The following is an 18,955-nucleotide window of genomic DNA, read 5'->3' as shown; positions in this document are numbered from 1 at the left end:
TTAGGTCCATACTTCCAATTATCATCCTTCAAAGTTTTCGATACGATGTCACCCTGTATATCCAAAAATACTCTAACCATATGTACCATGTCCCATCTCTAAACTACTGAAGGTAGAGATAGGCGATAAGTCACAATGGTCACTAATTAGAATTAATGTTTGGTTAACTGAATAAAATGTCCTGTAAGACCTGCAAAGAATTGTCACCCTCATTGGTAAGACTTAGGGTAAGGCAATGGTTACGGTGAGGGGATGGTAAGATACGAATGTGAAAATGTTTTTGGATTAATTGAAAATGATAATAAAAGTCGGTCGGTACATTGGCTGGTTTGGTAGATTTATTGCTTGTAGTCGTCATAATATGAGCTTTTGGCGGCCCTTTAGTAGGTAACCCTGACACCAGGTTTGTTGAGGTAGGTCAGTGACCTCGCAACTATTAAACATAACTTCTAGCTCAGTACAATTAGTGATAATAATATTGTAATATATTATATAGTTTTACAAATGCTTCAATGAGAGGTGGTACGAGTTACATCTGTCAAAGTACAGAAGCCAGTGTTGTGACTTTCATTATGTTTCCATTATATCGTTATTGATCGTTTTTCTCTTTCTAACACAAGCTACACGAGAGAATAAGAAGATTATTTTAGTAAGAAATCTTAACAGACATATGCATAAACATACGGTTGTAATGCCTAATGAGCTGGGTCCAGGCGTTATCGTGGATTTGCCGTAAATTGCATTAACCACTTGGCCGGACAAATGGGGAACGCTGAGGGCTCTCACCCGGTACTAAATTTAAGACAACAGACTTGAAAACAATTATAAATACACTACAATTTTAGTGAATTTTCCGACAGGAAATTCCACTTGATATCAACTCAGAATCATGGTCTGAATCATCCTGAATCAGTATAGTATTTGTTACGAAGTCACTGACACCCATACTGACTCGGATGGCTACCTGAATGTACTTGTACGGGGTGTAAGTGACATCGTAACGAATACCGAGGGGCATGATTCAGCTGAATATTCTGAGTTAATATCAAGTGGAATTTATTGATGTCAGAATGTGACTGCCAATTTTTTCACTTCCTTATAAGACACGACTCTCGCCTTCTCTTTAATATGTTCCATGTAAGCTCTTCTTGGTGTTTCCCTTTCTCTCTTTCCCTGTAGCTTCCGTTCTATGATGTTTTAATAAATTCAAAGGTGACCATATTGAATCATCTTGCCTCGTCTGTCCTCAATAACTCTCAATATTTTGCCTCTTTTCCGTTACTCTAACTAGCACTTCCTCTAGTAACCCTTTCTGTTCCAACTCATCCTGTCCATCCTCCTCCAAGACCACATTTCAAAGGCCTCGAGTCTCTCTCTGTCTTTCTGTTTCAGTGCTCAAGTTTCACATCCATAAAGGGCAATACTCCATACGAAAGTTTTGATGTATGGTTTTCCGATTGCTTTGATTAAAATATGTTTCACGATAATAGGTACAAGGTGTGATATTATTATTTTCTTTTGAATTCGGTAAATTCGCTACCCAAGTTTACTTACTTACTGTGAAAGGTTGGTAAATCTATTGTAGCAATTTTGGAACGGGTTTAAGGGGGAGTTATACGATAATTCCCTGTCACCTACCTATTGTAGGGGTCACAAAAGGGTACATTGTATCCTATGCTTTGGGGACTCAACCCGAGTTCGATTCAAAGAAATCGAACTAGTATTGTGTTTGAAAAGCTATTGGATTTCTTCAACGCTGTTTTTTGGGAAAAGGGTGGTATTTAAATGTCCTTTGGCAACTTAATACGAAAACAGTACGCATTGCGGACACAAACTAGATAAGAATTATGTAGGTATCTAATGTTCAGTGAAATAGGTCACGATATCATGGGATATGGGAATCTTAAAACACAGTTGGCTTGACCATTATAGACGGCGATGCTTTCCTAACCTTTCACCTTGAATAGAAAGCTCGGTGTGGTGTGGGTACTTAGTTCATCTTAAGATGTATGTACCTCCGACCCCTGTCTCAAACTGTAATCAGTTCTCGAATTTAAATAATCAAATTTATGATAATATTAAAATGCATCATATCGATTTTATTTTTACTCGAGTGAGTAATCGATTTGTAGGTTATTTATGTCATAACAACACTGGCCAGAAAAAAGTTCATGCTTTTGGCAGGCTGTCATTACGAAAAAATAAAATAATTTTCAGAGAACAAATGAAAGTGCATTAAGAGGAGAGAACGGGAATCAGTCCATATTCAGATTATTCAGAAACAGATCAGAGGAGAAATAACAGTGTGTTTTCAGATATAACAATCAACAACAGTTTTATCAGACTTCCTGTCGATGCGCAGGAAGAATATTCAGTTAAGTCTTTAATACTTATATATTTTCCTAATTACTTAGATATCAGTTATACTATATTTGTATTATCCGATACAAATCGATAAAGAGAACTACATACAGTAAACAGTAAAACGGATAGTAAAACAAACAGTAAAACATTGCAGTAGGTAATATTGTTGTGGTGGTTTATCAGGTAATCAGATGAATTTATCAATTCAATCAGGTGGACAGGGATGGCTGTAAGGGGCGGTTGGAGGCCATTCGCGGGGTTTCACCCCATATTCTAACATCGTGGGTTTTTTACCCTATATTTAGACAGCTATGAGCACGTTGTCCATTTGTGGGTATTTTGCCCCATAGGTATTCATGTAACTATGACACATTTCAAATTTCGAATGTGGTTCATTCAGAATTCAGATAATTCGTGACCTTACATGATTATGTATGGTTCACGACAACCCCAGTGGGATACAGTCGTTAGCTTCGAGAAGAAGAATTAAGTCACGTAAACATAATAAGTGTAATAGGTTAAGAATTTGTTTTTGTGACGTGACTTTTTGTAGATTTGGCGCAGATGGTATCAACTACTAAAAGAAAAGTATGTGTTATGTTATGTCTCTTAAGTGAATTATATCACATAGAAAGTTTAGAGAGAGAGAGAGAGAGAGAAAATGTCAGGACCTTATCCTCCCTTCCCCCCCCCCCTTATATGTTTACCTTATTAGTTTATCTCACAACTCACTGGTTTCTCACTGGTTGCGGCCCCAGTGGGAAATTATTCGGGATCCGGTTGCCGGTTCGGTTCAGTTAATCAAAGACTGGCAGTCACTGCGAATAAGTAAAAATAATTATAATGCAGAACGAAGCTCAGAGAAAATACCTAAACATTTTTTTTTTCACCCTAAGCATAGAATAAAGAATAATTACTACTTATATAACGACGATAATCACGCGCTCAGCGGCGAAGGAAAAAATCGTGAAGAAACCCACATTATCAAGAAATGCATTTTTGGAGGTATGTGACCTAACCTGTGCTGGGCTGGTTTTCCCTTCACGGAAAGGTCAGACAGACAGTCGCTTCTGTAAAAACCGGACCTCTCAAATCTTCAGGTTAGGTAAGCGGAGGTTGTCGACCGATACAACCGTTACCCGTCCCTTTCCTTTTCGGTACATAAGAAAATGACAGGTGTAACTTAAAAGGATGTATCTGCAGGAATCGGGGCCAAACGACTACTTATATAACGATAACTCTCCGTCCGGCACCAATTCGTATCGGTCGCCAAGTTCGCCTTCTCTGGGTCTTACTTTTTAGACTTAAATAGCCGCACGCTTCTAAAGAGTAAGGGAGAGAGCGCGCGCGTGTCTCGCTTCCACTTACACGTTAGGCAGCACATGAGATTTTTGTCCAGTACAGCATAGAAGATAATAACGGTACAAAATATTACGGAATTACCAATTAGTGCGTAGCTAAAAGCGTGCTAAGCTGTACCTTGTGACGCTACACCGTGTCATCAATTGACGCATTTCGAAGCGGCCATAGACGTGGGATTAAATAGAGTTGCAACGAGCGTACACACGTCAAACATAAATTATAATAATGCCACTAGAGAACACAGTAGGGGCATTAACTGCCCAAATTACGAAGGCTACTGCTTCGTAATTTGGGCAGTTAATCCTATGAATACGTTTATTCAGGTCGAAAAAATTACCTTAGTATTTATAATATTATTAACGTCAATTACTAAGTCAGTCGCAGAACCATAGAATTTTGCAGCGGCCATAGACGTGGGATTAAATAGACTTGCTACGAGCGTATACACGTCAAACATAAATTATAATAATGCCACTAGAGAACATAGTAGCGAATTGCTAGCAGGAAAAAAAGACATATTCATAGTGTTGGCAACATCCAACAAATTATTATTTTTTACTTTTTTAATCTATAAAATAGCAATACTTTTTTCCTTCTTCTTCTACGATCAACGAACAGTGTAATAACGTAAATTGTGTGTGCCTAATTATTTAATAAAACAACGTGGTCAACTCAAAGTCGCTGTATTATTTACCATCTTATACACACCAGGCAGAGCACAACAACATCTGTGTGCGACACATAGCATTAACTGCCCAAATTATGAAGGCTACTGCTTTGTAATTTGGACAGTTAATCGTCTAAATACGTATTTGCAGGTCGAAAAAATTTACCTTATTATTTATAATATTATTAACGTCAATTACTAAGTCAGTCGCAGAACCATAGAATTTTGCAGCGGCCATAGACGTGGGATTAAATAGACTTGCTACGAGCGTATACACGTCAAACATAAATTATAATAATGCCACTAGAGAACATAGTAGCGAAATGCTAGAAGGAAAAACTACATATTCATAGCATTAACTGCCCAAATTATGAAGGCTACTGTTTCGTAATTTGGGCAAATAATCCTATGAATACGTTTTTTCAGGTCGAAACAATTTACCTTAGTATTTATATTATTGTTATCGTAAGTCGGTAAGTGGCCGAACCTACACGGTCCCTAACGGATAAATATCATCGAGTTATCTTTTATCATCTCCCTAGCATTATCCCATTTCTCACACGGTCCGCTTACCTAACCTGAAGATTCGACAGGTCTGGTTTTTTACAGAAGTGACTGCCTGTCTGATCATCCAACCTGCGAAGGGAAAACCAGCCCAATACAGGTTAGGTCACTTACCTCCGAAAACGCATTTCTCGGAAATGTGGGTTTCCTCATGATGTTTTCTTTCACGGCTGAGCGCTTGATATATGGTCCAAACGTGAATTAAAAAACAAATTCGTCAATCATTGGTTGGTTAGGTTAGGTTAGGTCGTCTCGAACTCTTTGTGACGCTATTTTGAGCTCTGTCAAGACGCAAAACTCACTCAGACTCTTAGAAAAAATACTGGTGATGCGCTTATTAAAGCACAGAATTTAAATTTTACAGCACTCGACGTTAGTACGTATCCATTTACTTGTCAAGTCTGTTTTATCTTTGGTCTAAGGTAGCATCATTGATTACCACGCTGTTGCCAATTAGTCCTTTTCAATCAGGTTCAAGTTAACATTAAGCCTGTATTTACAGACTTTGAAAAGCTATTCAAATAAGGGTTGAGTGGAAACCGAAAACATTATGTACGTTGCTCTGCAAATCAGATACGTTTATTAGGTTGTTATGTACTCTGTTTAATTTGTTTTTGTAATAATATTTCATCATCACTAAATTAATAGCCACGGTCTTGTCGGTGTAGCATTCTCCATGCTACTTTTTAGAGAAAAATAGGGCAGTCGTTTCCCTCTTGCCTTCCTTCCAGCAGTACTCTGTCTGACGCGAGTGCGATGGCGCCCAGAGTAGTCCATTTCAAAGCCGTACTAGGACTCTTGTTCTCCGCCTCTGAATAGTGCTGACAGTTACTGCTACTCTCTGTCAGGTTCCAGGTTACTGTCCCTGTGACGCGCCCCTTCCGTCCTGCATTGCCGTACCGGTGGCTCCCATCTCCGCCTCTGCAACCGTTGAGGTCCGTAACCCTGGGCAAGGGTTCTACGTAATAGTATTTACGTAATAGACAAATAAGCCAATCAAAACACACTTCTGAGGATTTATTGGATATGTGTATAATTGTTTATTTGTCCTTTGATGTTACTAACATAGTTAATAAGATATTTACTACCAACTATGGATGTAAAAACAATATCAACAAATATACAACCGAGATTTATTTTATTTGATCTTTTTTAAAAACCAAATATTTAGAACGTTTAAATACTTTCTATATTACATTTTTAAACTATCAAAAATATCAATAACATTTATTTACAGCTACTCAATAATAATTCACTCCCACACTGAAAGTATGAGCGCATATTTTTCACAGAACCTTTTAAGCGATAGGTACTAAATCCATGAAATTGATAAATAGATCTATTAATCTCGGTTACTGAACATTTTTTTTATTTAGGATTCCGTTTGAGGGAGAAATTAATGTTAAATCGTAACGAAGACTAAGTTTCGGCTATTTATCACTTGAGTCCCACCTAACAGCTAAGTTTTGCTTTAATAATTAATGATTGTGAAAGTTCTGGTAGTCTAGGTAATTGTGTTGATTACCTTTTGAAAGTTTCAAGGTTGTAAGTGTTCATGAAATCTTCATCAATTTGGTAGTCACGCAATAATTGTCTTACACATTACGTAAACCATTCGTCCCACAGCTGGGATTTTAGTCGTTTCGGACCACAAGCGGTTCGGACTAAGATGCGAATCGACTACTATTCTTTTTTAATGGTTCGTTTCGCATCGCTGTATGTAGTAGGAGGGAATTGAACTAACGTTTTGATGAACAATCACCATGAAAAATAAATATTTATAGGCGTACCGGCGCGGGCAATTACTATGAAATTAAATTTAATATTCGAATCCACGAAAGAACATTAGCGTCCAATTTCAAAATTCGAACATATAAACTAAACTGATAAAAGATAAAAACAACGGTTCGCGCGCAGCCTTCACGATTCAAGTCTAAACTATGTTCGAGGGGAGTCGAGGTAATACTTGCACGGACGCTGGTGGGGGGCGAAGAGTTGCCGTTCTGTACGTAGTACTATTCCATATTCTATGTTCTTAGTCAATTCGTACCGCGGTTCGAACCTGCGGTCCGTAACGACTAAAGACCCTACCCCCCCTAAGACCCTAAGGTTGCCTGGCAGAATTTGCTGTTTAGCAATAAGGCCGCCTATTATGCGTATGTTTTATTCGTATGTTTATGTCCTTTGTACATGTTGTTGTGCAATAAAGTATTATTGATTGATTGAAAGACCCACTGCTAGGCACATGTATCTCCTCATCGATAGGAAGGAGACTTACTTATTTATTTCTTACTTTATTATTTCTTACTTGTATTTGTTACATACACACACACACACACACACACACACAAGCTCACGACTATGTCCCGTTTGCAGAAACCCGTAGGCAGAAACTACGGTATTCCATCTACTACGATCCTGATTGTTTAGAAAGTCCTCATAACATGTGCATAAAAGTATACAATAAGATACATAACATAAATAGCCTATATACGTCCCACTGCTGGGCACAGGCCTCCCGTCAATCAACCGGAGGGGGTATGGAGCATACTCCACCACGCTGCTCCAATGCGGGTTGGTGGAGGTGTTTTTACGGCTAATAGCCGGGACCAACGGCTTAACCTCTCATATGCCGAGATACCAGACACAATAGATTTTACATTGTGTCTGGTCGAGATCCGCGTTCCGGCGTTTAAGGGGTTAACGGGCCCTCCGAAACACGGAATCATCTTACTTTTTCGGACAATTCAGTTGATTCAAGCCTGAAAAGTCCTTACCAAACAAAGGACAGTCTCACAAAGTGATTCCGACAATGTCCCCATCGGGAATCGAACCCGGACCTCCAGATCGTGAGCCTAACGCTCTAACCACTAGACCACAATAAGATACCTGATAAATTTAAAAACGGACCCACTATAGTTTTGACTTTTAAATTACGCGAATGGCTAATTACTAATAGTTTTTATAGTAAGAATTATTAAGCGAATAAATGATTTCTAATGTCTGATTTCTGACACACCACTTTCGCTTCTTCCACTCTCGTCAAAGACTTCATGCATGCCCGCCGGGTTAGAGTACTCATCATCACTTCCCTACATGAACTCCGTGCTCACGATCCGGAGCTCCCGGGTTCGAATCTCGGTGGGGACATATCACAAAATTCCCATCGTGATCATTAGTTCGGCTAGAACATTACAGGCTGATCACCTGAGTGTCCGAAAGTAAGGTGATCCGTTTATTAACTGAACGGATACCAGTAAGTTTTAAACGTATTCGCTCTGCGCAGTAACTTCGACACAGAATACACATAATATATTACATTAGTATAATTCTCCTTAATTACGACTCAAGTAATAAGTTCGCAGTTCGTTTAAAGGCTTACTTTCTCGGAATAGCGGGAAATAGCTTGTATGTTCGCGGTGCTACATTATTTTAAGGATGGGGTTACAATTAGAGCTTTTAATAAGGTGTTGAAAACCACAGAGTCCAAGTGTGGCTTATAACAGCATTACTTATCATCACTAATTTAAGAACCACGCTCTTGTCTACCTAAATTGATTTAAAAGATGTGTTGCTGTTGCATTTTCTTGTCATTTCTTCTCCCCAGCCATAACACCTTGCGAAATGACGTAGATTCAAAAATGTTAAATTGACCTTCAACAAGTTAATTTCGTCGAATAAATGATTCTGATTCAAAGCAATATTCATTTAATTTAGGACATATTATCCGTCGTGTCATAGCAACGCATAGACTTTTAACGTTTTCCAATGATTAAATGTTTGAGCTCAGTGTGACCAGTCTATAGTCAAGGGTATAGATTTATCGCAGCAACCGCTTATCGCGCTATTCGTTAGTAGAGTAACCGCATTCCCCTGTTTCCCTGACAAGTCTATTTATCTTCACCTGAACCGAAACGTACGGTGCCGCGGAATTAGGAACGGAATAGTGTTGCCAGTTACAATATTTCGTAAAATTGCGAGACATAAAGGCTTTAAGTTGGAACTAAATTTTGTTTTATACTTAAATAACCTGCATACGTCCCACTGCTGGACACACATATCATTGGCCACAGCATCTATCGTAGATGATTCTTGCAGCACTTGTGAGTCAACGGGTTCCCGCAGCGCCGCCGATGGCTATAGAGCCCTATAGCAGCGCGGCATGTCTTGCCACATCGTTCGCACTCAAAACGCGACTCCTGCAAGCGGGACATGAACAGCTTCGGTATTCAGACGGATGGGTGGGAGAAGCGCGCCGAAATGAGACCTGAATGGCGCCATGATATTAACGTCGGGACTTCAAGACATGACGATGACTGGTTGGAAAACCTGAAGCAAAAAAGTCTTCGTCGTGCTTTACCACCACCTGAGGAGTCGCTGGACACAGGCTTCCCATTAATTAGCTAGAAAGGTTATAGAGCATACTCCACCATGCTGCGCCCCACACATCTTTATTTATCGGACAATCAGGTAATTCAGCCTATATCCTAGCCAAACAAAGAATTTAACAATCTCACAAAGTGATTTCGACAAAATCCCCATCGAAAATCAAACTCGGACCTCCAGCTCGTGAGTCCAACGCTCTAACCACTAGATCATACAATTAAAATGTCTTTGAAATAGCAGCGGCTTTAGATGTACACTTGAATTATGTTCGAAACCAGTGGGTAATTCTCAAGAGGCCTTATTTCCTTATTTCCCTATTGAATAAAAATATAAGTTTGAAAACTAAAACCCGACTACAGAAAAATCACACTCTAAAAAGTATGACAAGATATTATTATCTTCTTTTCTCGGAAATAACAGCCTTCGTGGTCTAGTGGTTAGAGCGTTAGGCTCACGATCTGGAGGTCCGTTGTGAGACTGTCCTTTGTTTGGTAAGGACTTTACAGGCTTGAATCACCTGATTTTCTGCAAAAAAAAGTTGATTCCGTGCTTCGGAGGGCACGTTAAGCCGTGGGTCCCGGCTATTAGCCGTAAAAATACCTCCACCAACCCGCAGTGAAGCAGCGTGGAGTATGCTCCATACCCCCTCCGGTTGATTGAGGGGAGGCCTATGCCCGGCAGTGGGACGTATATAGGCTATTTATGTTTATGTCATGTGTCGGAAATTCTTCCGAATAGTGATGTTCAGCAGATGACCGTGGTCGAATGCCAATCTGTCCTATGAGTTTGCTTACCACACCGTGGACAACACTAGTATGACTAGGGTAAACTGTTGTACCGACGTACTAGTATGATTATGAATTGTGAATTCTACGACAGTGTTAACATGTTTTATTGTTGATTGTTGGAGCTATTTTTGTAGACAAAATGTTTGGAAATGCGTGACAATAATATAATTTATTTATTTGTATAATAATATATAACATGTTATATTCTAGCGAACCGCCTTGGCTTCGTGTGATTCGTGTGTAGAGCGAATAATAATATGTATTACCAAAGTAAATATGCGAGTACATTATGTTTGTAGGTTCTAATAAGATAAGATAAGATAAGATAAGATAAGATTCTTTATTTGCCATAAATGCATAAATATTAACACATACAAACATGCTCACGCCTTTTTCCACAGGAGGTAAGCAGAGACTATTGAATTTCATTTGCTACGATACTTACACACTTATCAAACCTTTATAACCTTAACTCCTATCTATTAGTCTCTCTACTTTACTTACTCTTTAAATCAAATCAAATCAGAATCATTTAAATCATTTATTCAACGTAATTATCATGGATAGACTTGTTGAAGGTCAATGTAACATTTTTGAATTTACGTCATTTCGCAAGGTGTTATGGCTGAGGAGAAGAAATGACAAGAAACTGCAACAGTAACACATCTTTTAAAAATCAATGAGGGTATACATTACAAGTTATTTAATAACTAGAGGAACACATTTTTATCATTTAGGTAGTCGTTAATCTTATAATACCCTTTTTATATAAAGTAAGCTTCATATGAGCTTTAAATTTATTTTCTGACAAAAATATTATCTGGTATTTTATTGTGAAAACGTATACATAACCCCAAAAAAGATGAATTTAATTTACTTAATCTAGAATTTACTTACTTTACTTAAATAAGTCCTATAATGAGCCATTTCGTTTTTGACGTCATTAATTTTAGTTTTGCCGCAAATGGCATTAACTACTTTGCTGCATAAATGGGGAGCGCTGAAGACTCATACCCGGTACACATTTTTAAACAAAAGGGTGCCTAGTTGGGCGCGAACCTCGGCTCACGGCGTCATCTAAGAGTAATATATTTGAAATAACTTATCGATCCCAGTAGCCTGATAGCAATGAATATCTAAATATATAAAAGGAGAAACTGACTGACTGACATATCAACGCACAGTCTAAACGGCTACACGTAGGCACTTGAAATTTGGAAGGGACGTAGCTTAGGTACCGTAGAGGTGCACTAAGAAAGGAATTCCCGGAATTCCCACGGGAACGAGAATTAGCGGGAAAATCCTTTTGTATGAAAAATCTAAACCGCTTAAGTTAGACGCTTGAAATTTGACTTGCAGGTACCTTAGTTAACTTAAAGCTTAGTTGCAACAGGATATTGCAAAATTCCCACGGAAACGGGAGTTAGCGGTTAAAAACATTTGTATAAAAAAATAGAAACCGCGTAAGATGTGTTTTCAATCTAGCATGCATGCATACCTTAGTAAATATAAAGTTTAGTTATGGCTGTATTTTGAAAAATGGAAGTTAGCGGGAAAAAAGATATATGAAAAAGTCTAAACTGCATAAGTTAGATGCTTGAAATTTGATATGCACTCCCACACACATACATAGATCTCTCTTTTATAACACGCCACGCGGACGAAGTCGCGGGCAAAAGCCAGTAAAATATATTAGTTTTAGTTTTATTTTTTTTAATGTTTTGTTTGATAATTTTATTTATGTTCTGTAAGTAACTGTTTTGTTTATGGTGAAAATGTCAGTGTGATGTGATAAACGTTGAATGAGGGATATAATGAGACATTACAGCTAAATAATCAGATCAGAATCAGAGCTTGTGAGAGCAGGTGTGGTGAGCTTACGAACTCACATGAAAAAAGAAGAAAAATTTAGTCCCAAGATTACGTATTCTGTTGAAGGTAAACTGCGCGGTATTACGGTCACGAATACTAATATTTATACACTTTGAAACCATGTCACATTAACTTTTTTAACAAATTTAACCGTAAGTCTCATTAAATGTCTATTATGATAGTGCGACAGGGTTCTACAGTGGGTACATAATATTGCTCATGACTGTACATGCGTGATTTCGATTATAAACAGAATCATGAACGTATGCCAATCTGACCTAAGAGTTTATTTACAACCTCATTTTGTTAAATTCTGATAACTGGTTTAGGAGTTACGAGGCAACAGACGTGCATACACACATACATACATGGCGCTCAAACACATAACCCTCCTTTGTGCTTCGTCAAACACATAACCCTCCTTTGTGATGTAAACTATTGTTCGTATAACAAAAAGCACCGATCGCCCATAGTTATCGCCCATAGTTACCACCCATAGTTATCGCCCATAGTTATCGCCCATGGTTATCGCCCATAGTTACCGCCCATAGTTATCGCCCATAGTTATCGCCCTAGTTATCGCCCATACAAATCGCCCATAGTATTCGCCCTTAGTAATCGACCATTGTAACCGCCCATAATAATCGCCCATAGTGATCACCCATAGTAATAATCGCCCATACCAGTGACATTTGCTTGTCCATTGCGAGGTTTTGGTAACAAAAATCACATCTGAATCGAATTTTTGATAAAGGCGCTTACGTGGTTTTTGCACATAAGGCGACGATGACAAAACATCAGTAGAAAACAATCTGTCCCGTTCCCACATTAAACACACTAAAAACACACCGGAACCATCTACAATGTCCACAAGACCGTACAAATATTGACCTACCAATACGGAAGAGTACCTTAGTTTAAAATAATTCACTTTAAAAACATACCCTTTTCAAACTTAAACGGTTAGTAGTCAAAGGACGTATATCCCCAGGGCTATCGCGCAAAATTTTATCTCATAGTGAAAGGATTATATTTTAAACTACAACATAGATGCGTTTTAAAGTTTATGTAAGGACAAGGTCTGTTACTAGTATAGTTAAGCGCGTTTGAATTGGCTTTGGCTGTAAGTAAAAGAAACTGTGAAACTTATAATAAAATCAATGAATAAAAAACACTTACCTAAAGAAATTGTAAACTTCTATGATGGTTTCGGTGCCAATCTTCTTCTTTGTGTTACGACCGACCGACGTCATCAACCTTGGTGTCAGGGTTACCATTGAGCCGCCAAAGGTACCTGTAACACACGGCTCATGTAACGACTACAAACTCATTTAACTGGGTAGTTTCCTAGGTCAAAAATAAATTATTAAATTCTGATTACTAAATAAAGACAGATCTAAAGGTGTCAAAAACGTTTTCTTTTTTCTATTTAACTTATTTATAAATTTTAATAAAGGAAAATGTAATAAAAAGTGCGACATTTCGTCACGTTTATCTATGACGTCACAGGTTGCTTATTCATACAGATTCCATAGTAATTTCGTGTTTTGACGTTAGTAACGTATTTTTACTAGTTTGAAACTACCCTCTTAAACAGTGTCGAATGCTTAACGTACTCATCTTACTTTCAATCAGGCTACAATCACCTATTAAACATTTATAGAACGATCGCGATTAGCTACTTGTCTTTACAAGCACGTATTTAACATGCTAAATCTTTAATAGAATGGACTGACTCTTATAAATAATACAGTTCATATATCCATCTATATACTTCGTATGCAGTCTCCTTAGTTCAAGATCAACCGACAAAAGATTGAACTCAATGAGAGACTTTCCAATCGACGTTCCCTAAACACACGTTAGATGGCGTTGTTCACTGTTAACGTGATATTTACCTATTTTCTCATTGCTGGGGTACATATGTAATTATTCAAAAATGTAATGTAATGGCAGAAGTATATAAAACTAATTGTTACTTGATATTTGGATCATATTATGTATAGAATGATGTTGCTGCCTATATTGCTTCTCTTTATTTTGATCAGAATAATAATGGGTGAGAAGTTGTAATTGTACGTTTTAGTAGTAAGTCATCATTTGTACCCAAAAACAAAGATAAAAGATGAATAATATATGTCTGTTATCTATGAAATTAAAAGTTTAATCGAAGAAAAAGCTTAACAACGCCATCTATCGTGTTTTTGGGCAAAGCCGATTGGAAATTCCGTCATTAAATAAATGCTTAGTTATAGAACCCTTGATTTAATGAAACCGCATTTCATGTCTAACTAATTCTTAGTATCTAAATCTAGAGCTTAAGGTATAAGTCTAAACTAGATTTGAGGTTTAGGATGCCTAACATTATCTTGTTACTAAATCTTACTCAAAATACATTTTGCCTTAATATTCATAACTAAGATTACAGTACAATCTTAACTAAATTCTCAGAACATTCCTCGTTACAATAACACGATGAATTTACAGATTGTAATGAAAAACATGGTTACCTACTTAAAACGTGTAAAATTAGGATTTTGTTTAATTTTTTTTTCTTTTTTTTTTTGACGTGACTTATAGATTGTAGATTTGCCGCAGATAGCATTAACTACTTGGCCGGACAAATGGGGAGCGCTGAAGGCTCTCACCCGGTACAACGTTTAAGACAACGGGCCTGAAGGTGCCCAGTTAGGCGCGAACCTCGGCTCAGGGCGTCGTCTGAGAGGAAAAATATTTGAAAGAATTAATTGACCCTAGTGGGTGTTTAGGAAAGGCAAACAGACATCAAAAACACTTTAACCTGGCATAACAGATACGAAACAGTCCCTGTGGTTGTGCGGTACGCCGGCTTGCTTCTCAATCTATTTTTTTTTTGACGTGACGTATTGTAGATTTGCCGCAGATGGCATTAACTACTTGGCCGGAACTTCTCAATCGGAGAGCGCTGGTTTGAACCCCGGTACTGGACTTGCACGAATGAGTTACCAATTTCTTAAGTGCAGTTTTCACTAACACAGTTGGCTCGGCGAATGCAGACGGCGATACGGCTCCCATTTATAGGGTGTTAGTGACATCGTAATGAAAACTTTGAGGGATGATTCAGGCCATGATTCTGAGGTGACATCTACACCCCCCCACCCCCCTCCCTCTGTTATTTACAGGTACTTATTATTTTTTTTAAACCCGCATATCTGAGACACTCGGTGCCAAAAACTTCCTTCTCAATTCGAATCCCAGTCAAATTCAAATTCAAAAATATCTTTAATCAGTAGGTAACATAGTTACACTTTGAATCGTCAATTTTTACATAACGAACGTCTCATCCGCCTAAAACTACTGCAGCTTCTCACAACCTGTATAGCCGGGGAAAAGAAGCTGCAAGAAAAACCTCGGCACAGGGCCCTAGACGTTCTTTAAAAAAATAAAAATAAAAAAGTTCTAAAAATAGTTCGTTTAGTTGATTTTTTGACAGATTCAAATTTTACATTGTTTTGTTTTTTTTACAAAATAACGGGTTATTACCACATTACACGTACCGTGTCATATCCCTGCTTTAAACGCGGTAAGAACCCGTTAATATGTGTTTTAATTAGATTCTAATTTTGACATCTTTGTTTGCTTCTGACAGATTCTATGACATCTGACAAAAGTCAACTAAATATAACAACAACATAACATAACAAATACTTTATTGCACAAACAGGAAAAAACAAAATACAAAACAAAAGAGAAATAAAAATATAAAAAAAAATAACCCAGTTATCCAGGTTTCACTGTATTAAGTTAAAGGTCATCGTAGCAAGCCGCTAGTTAGTGACCAATCTACAGTGACGTGTTTGAGCAGTAGGTAGCGGAAAGAACACACGCGTGGAGGAAAATTGCTTTCAGACGACATAATAACATTAGTGGGGATGCCAGTATCATGTGATTATGTATGAGTAGTCGGAAACAGTCTTGTACATACTATTTGCGTAAGCAGGTACCTATAGCTAATAATCCAGAGACGCTTAAAAGTTGTTACCCCTAAAATACTTCACTACGTAGAAGTGTGGGGCTAGAAGGTAAGTATAGCATGAAGTGGCGATCACAATAGATCTCATTGATAACAGTGATATAATCAACAAAATAAGTCCTGCAGAGCCCTCACGCAGCTTAAAAAAGGTACCTAAAACTTGATGCGTATGAGACGCAACACCATAGTAACATAATTAAAGCACATCATAACGGGTTCTTACCGCGTTTAAATGGGCATTTAAACGCGGTAAGAACCCGTTATTATGTGTTTTAATTATGAAAATAACCGCGTAAACGTAAAACACCATAGTAACATGATTCAAATTCAAATCGGGGCACCTTACAATACAGTACAATACAAAAACATTGCACTTAAAATTATGTTTCATTATTGTGTCTTTTGATATAAGCAGTTATAATTTTTCATAGTGCTCTGGATTCTGTCCGTGTGTCCATTTTGTAAATTCTAACATAGGAAATCGTACTCTGGCCCCTGCGATACAAGCTGAGCTTAGTGCAGGGACCGCCGCATATCTAGAGTAATTGGTCATATTATAGTTGTTTGTATTTTTACAAATGTAAAATTGTAAGTCTATGTTCAATAAAGATTATTAATTTTATTATTATAAATAAACTTTGATTATATATCTATCTTCTAACTAGAAGATAGCCGTGGTCGTATGCCACTTGAGTCGTGTACTAGGTTTAAGATCTCTCTCTTTATTTAAGAGCTGCGCTCTTGTCGATGGAGTAATCGCCATTACTCCATAGATAGGGCGTGTAGAACGGTGGTTGCCCCAATCGCCTTCCGTTCCGCAGTACACCGACCAATTTCTCAATCGGTGATATAGGTTCAAAATAAATAATGAAATTCTGATTACTAAATAAAGACAGATCTAAAACTAACGAAAAACATTTTCTTTTTTCTATTTAACTTATTTACGCATTTTCATCAAGAAAAACGTAATTAAAACACATAACGAGTTCTTACCGCGTTTAAAGCAGGGATATGAGGACGCGTTAACTTAAAACAAAGAAAAACGTAATAATAAATCAGACATTTTTCATATAAATTCCACGGTAATTTCGCATTTTGACGTTTTAAGTAAAAAGTAACTATTTTGACAAATTGGAAACTAGCCTATTTGACCTAAGAGTTTGCTTTCACGGCATGGAATAGAATAGAAGTTTCTTGCAAGCCACAAGATATACAAGGTAAATATACGTACATGAGACGCCCTGCTAGGGCACAGGAAACAATAGGAGCAATTAGTTGCAGATTACTTAAAAATAAATAAAAGGAATCTACATAAATATAACTAACATATATGACGGGTATTTTCCACACACCACTATTCGAAAGAATTTCGGAGAAATATACCAACTTTTTGTTTTATACTTTTTAGAGGGCGATTTTTCCGTAGTCGGGTTTCAGTTTTTAAACTTTTATTTTTAAGTACAAATAATCATTGTCTTAGCACATTTCAGCACATAATTCGTAAAATCGTTCAGCATAATATGTATATTTAATTAAGATATTATGCGATACGTTGACATTCACGACATTTACCTACTGTTTTAAGTTGTATTTTTTCGGAATATGCGTAAAAAAAAAAGTAACTTACTTTGATATAAACAAGCTTTTTATCTAAAAACGCGTATTACTTAAATTATTAGCTTTGATCATTTCAAAGTACTATTAAAAGTTTACAAATTATTTTCTTGTCTCTTTAAGCATAGAAATAGGTGTTTAATTTAAAGTCTGGAACAAAATAACAAGTTTTATATTTACAAGAATTATTTACCTACTGACTTATTATACATAACATGAGCTCACGACTATATCCCAATTGGGGTAGTCAGAGGTACATACATCGCAAAATGAACTAAGTGATTGTGAGCCTTTTCGCCGTTTATAATGGTCGAACGAACTGCGTTAGTGAAAAACTCATATGGGGAAGTCCGGTATCGAGATTCGAACCTGCGCTACTCGATTGAGAAGCAAACCCGGTGTACCACAGGACGGTGACTATTATTATTAATCATCATCAGCCCATTAACGTCCCCACTGCTGGGGCACGGGCCTTCCCTATGGATGGATAGGGAGATCGGGCCTTAAACCATCACGCGGGCCCAGTGCGGATTGATGGTTATTAACGACTGCTAATGCAGCCGGGACCAACGGCTTAACGTGCCTTCCGAAGCACGGAGGAGCTCGAGATGAAAACTTTTTTTTTTGTGGTCACCCATCCTATGACCGGCATTTGCGAAAGTTGCTTTACTTCAACAATCGCAGGCCGAGCGCGTTAACCGCTGCGCCACCGAGCTCCTCATTATTATTAATATTAACTTTTATTTATTATTAACATTAAGTACCACGGTGATAGACCTAGAAGGACTTACGGTCACGAGCATTAATATGTATACACTATGGTACCATGTCACATTAACTTTTGTGACAAATTGAACTGTAAGTCTCACTAAATGTCAAATATGTTAGTACTACAGAGTCCTAAAATGGGTACATTATATTGCTCATGATTGTACATTGACTAAATTGGAGATGCGCTTAGAAAAGGTTCAGTACGATCTACTCTAAACCGGCGTGCGTTTATGAAACGGTTGATGAATGTGGAGGAAGCAAGAGAAGTGTGTCAGGATCGAAGCAAATGGAATTCTATAGTCTCTGCTTACCCCGGTGGGAAATAGGCTAGAGTTTATGTATGTATGTGTGTATGTACCACGGTGATTATTAATAAATATAGGTCACTTTCTTTCCACAAACTCTGGAACAGTTTTTCATGCAACATTTATTCGGCCAGTATGTACAGCAACTCCAAAAAGAAAACTCGAAAGAGATATGAATAAAAAAAAACAAAGACCAAACGTGATCTTTTTTTAACCAGTCACTGTGAATATCGGCTTTACACTCTTCCAA

At 37.6% G+C, this 18,955-nt stretch overlaps 1 protein-coding gene across 1 annotated transcript in view; it reads right to left on the bottom strand.

Annotated features, from left to right (window-relative positions):
- LOC126377396 (zwei Ig domain protein zig-8-like) overlaps positions 1 to 18,955 on the bottom strand; it is a 467,377-nt gene that overhangs the window by 377,784 nt on the left and 70,638 nt on the right. Inside the window, exon 3 of the mRNA XM_050025130.1 lies at positions 13,183 to 13,297. The gene's annotated coding sequence lies outside the window, so the exon portion shown is untranslated. The remainder of the gene's footprint in view (positions 1 to 13,182; positions 13,298 to 18,955) is intronic.

This window comes from Pectinophora gossypiella, chromosome 23 (assembly GCF_024362695.1).
Source record: "Pectinophora gossypiella chromosome 23, ilPecGoss1.1, whole genome shotgun sequence".
Lineage (NCBI taxonomy): Eukaryota > Metazoa > Arthropoda > Insecta > Lepidoptera > Gelechiidae > Pectinophora > Pectinophora gossypiella.
This window is presented reverse-complemented; position numbering and strand designations above follow the sequence as displayed.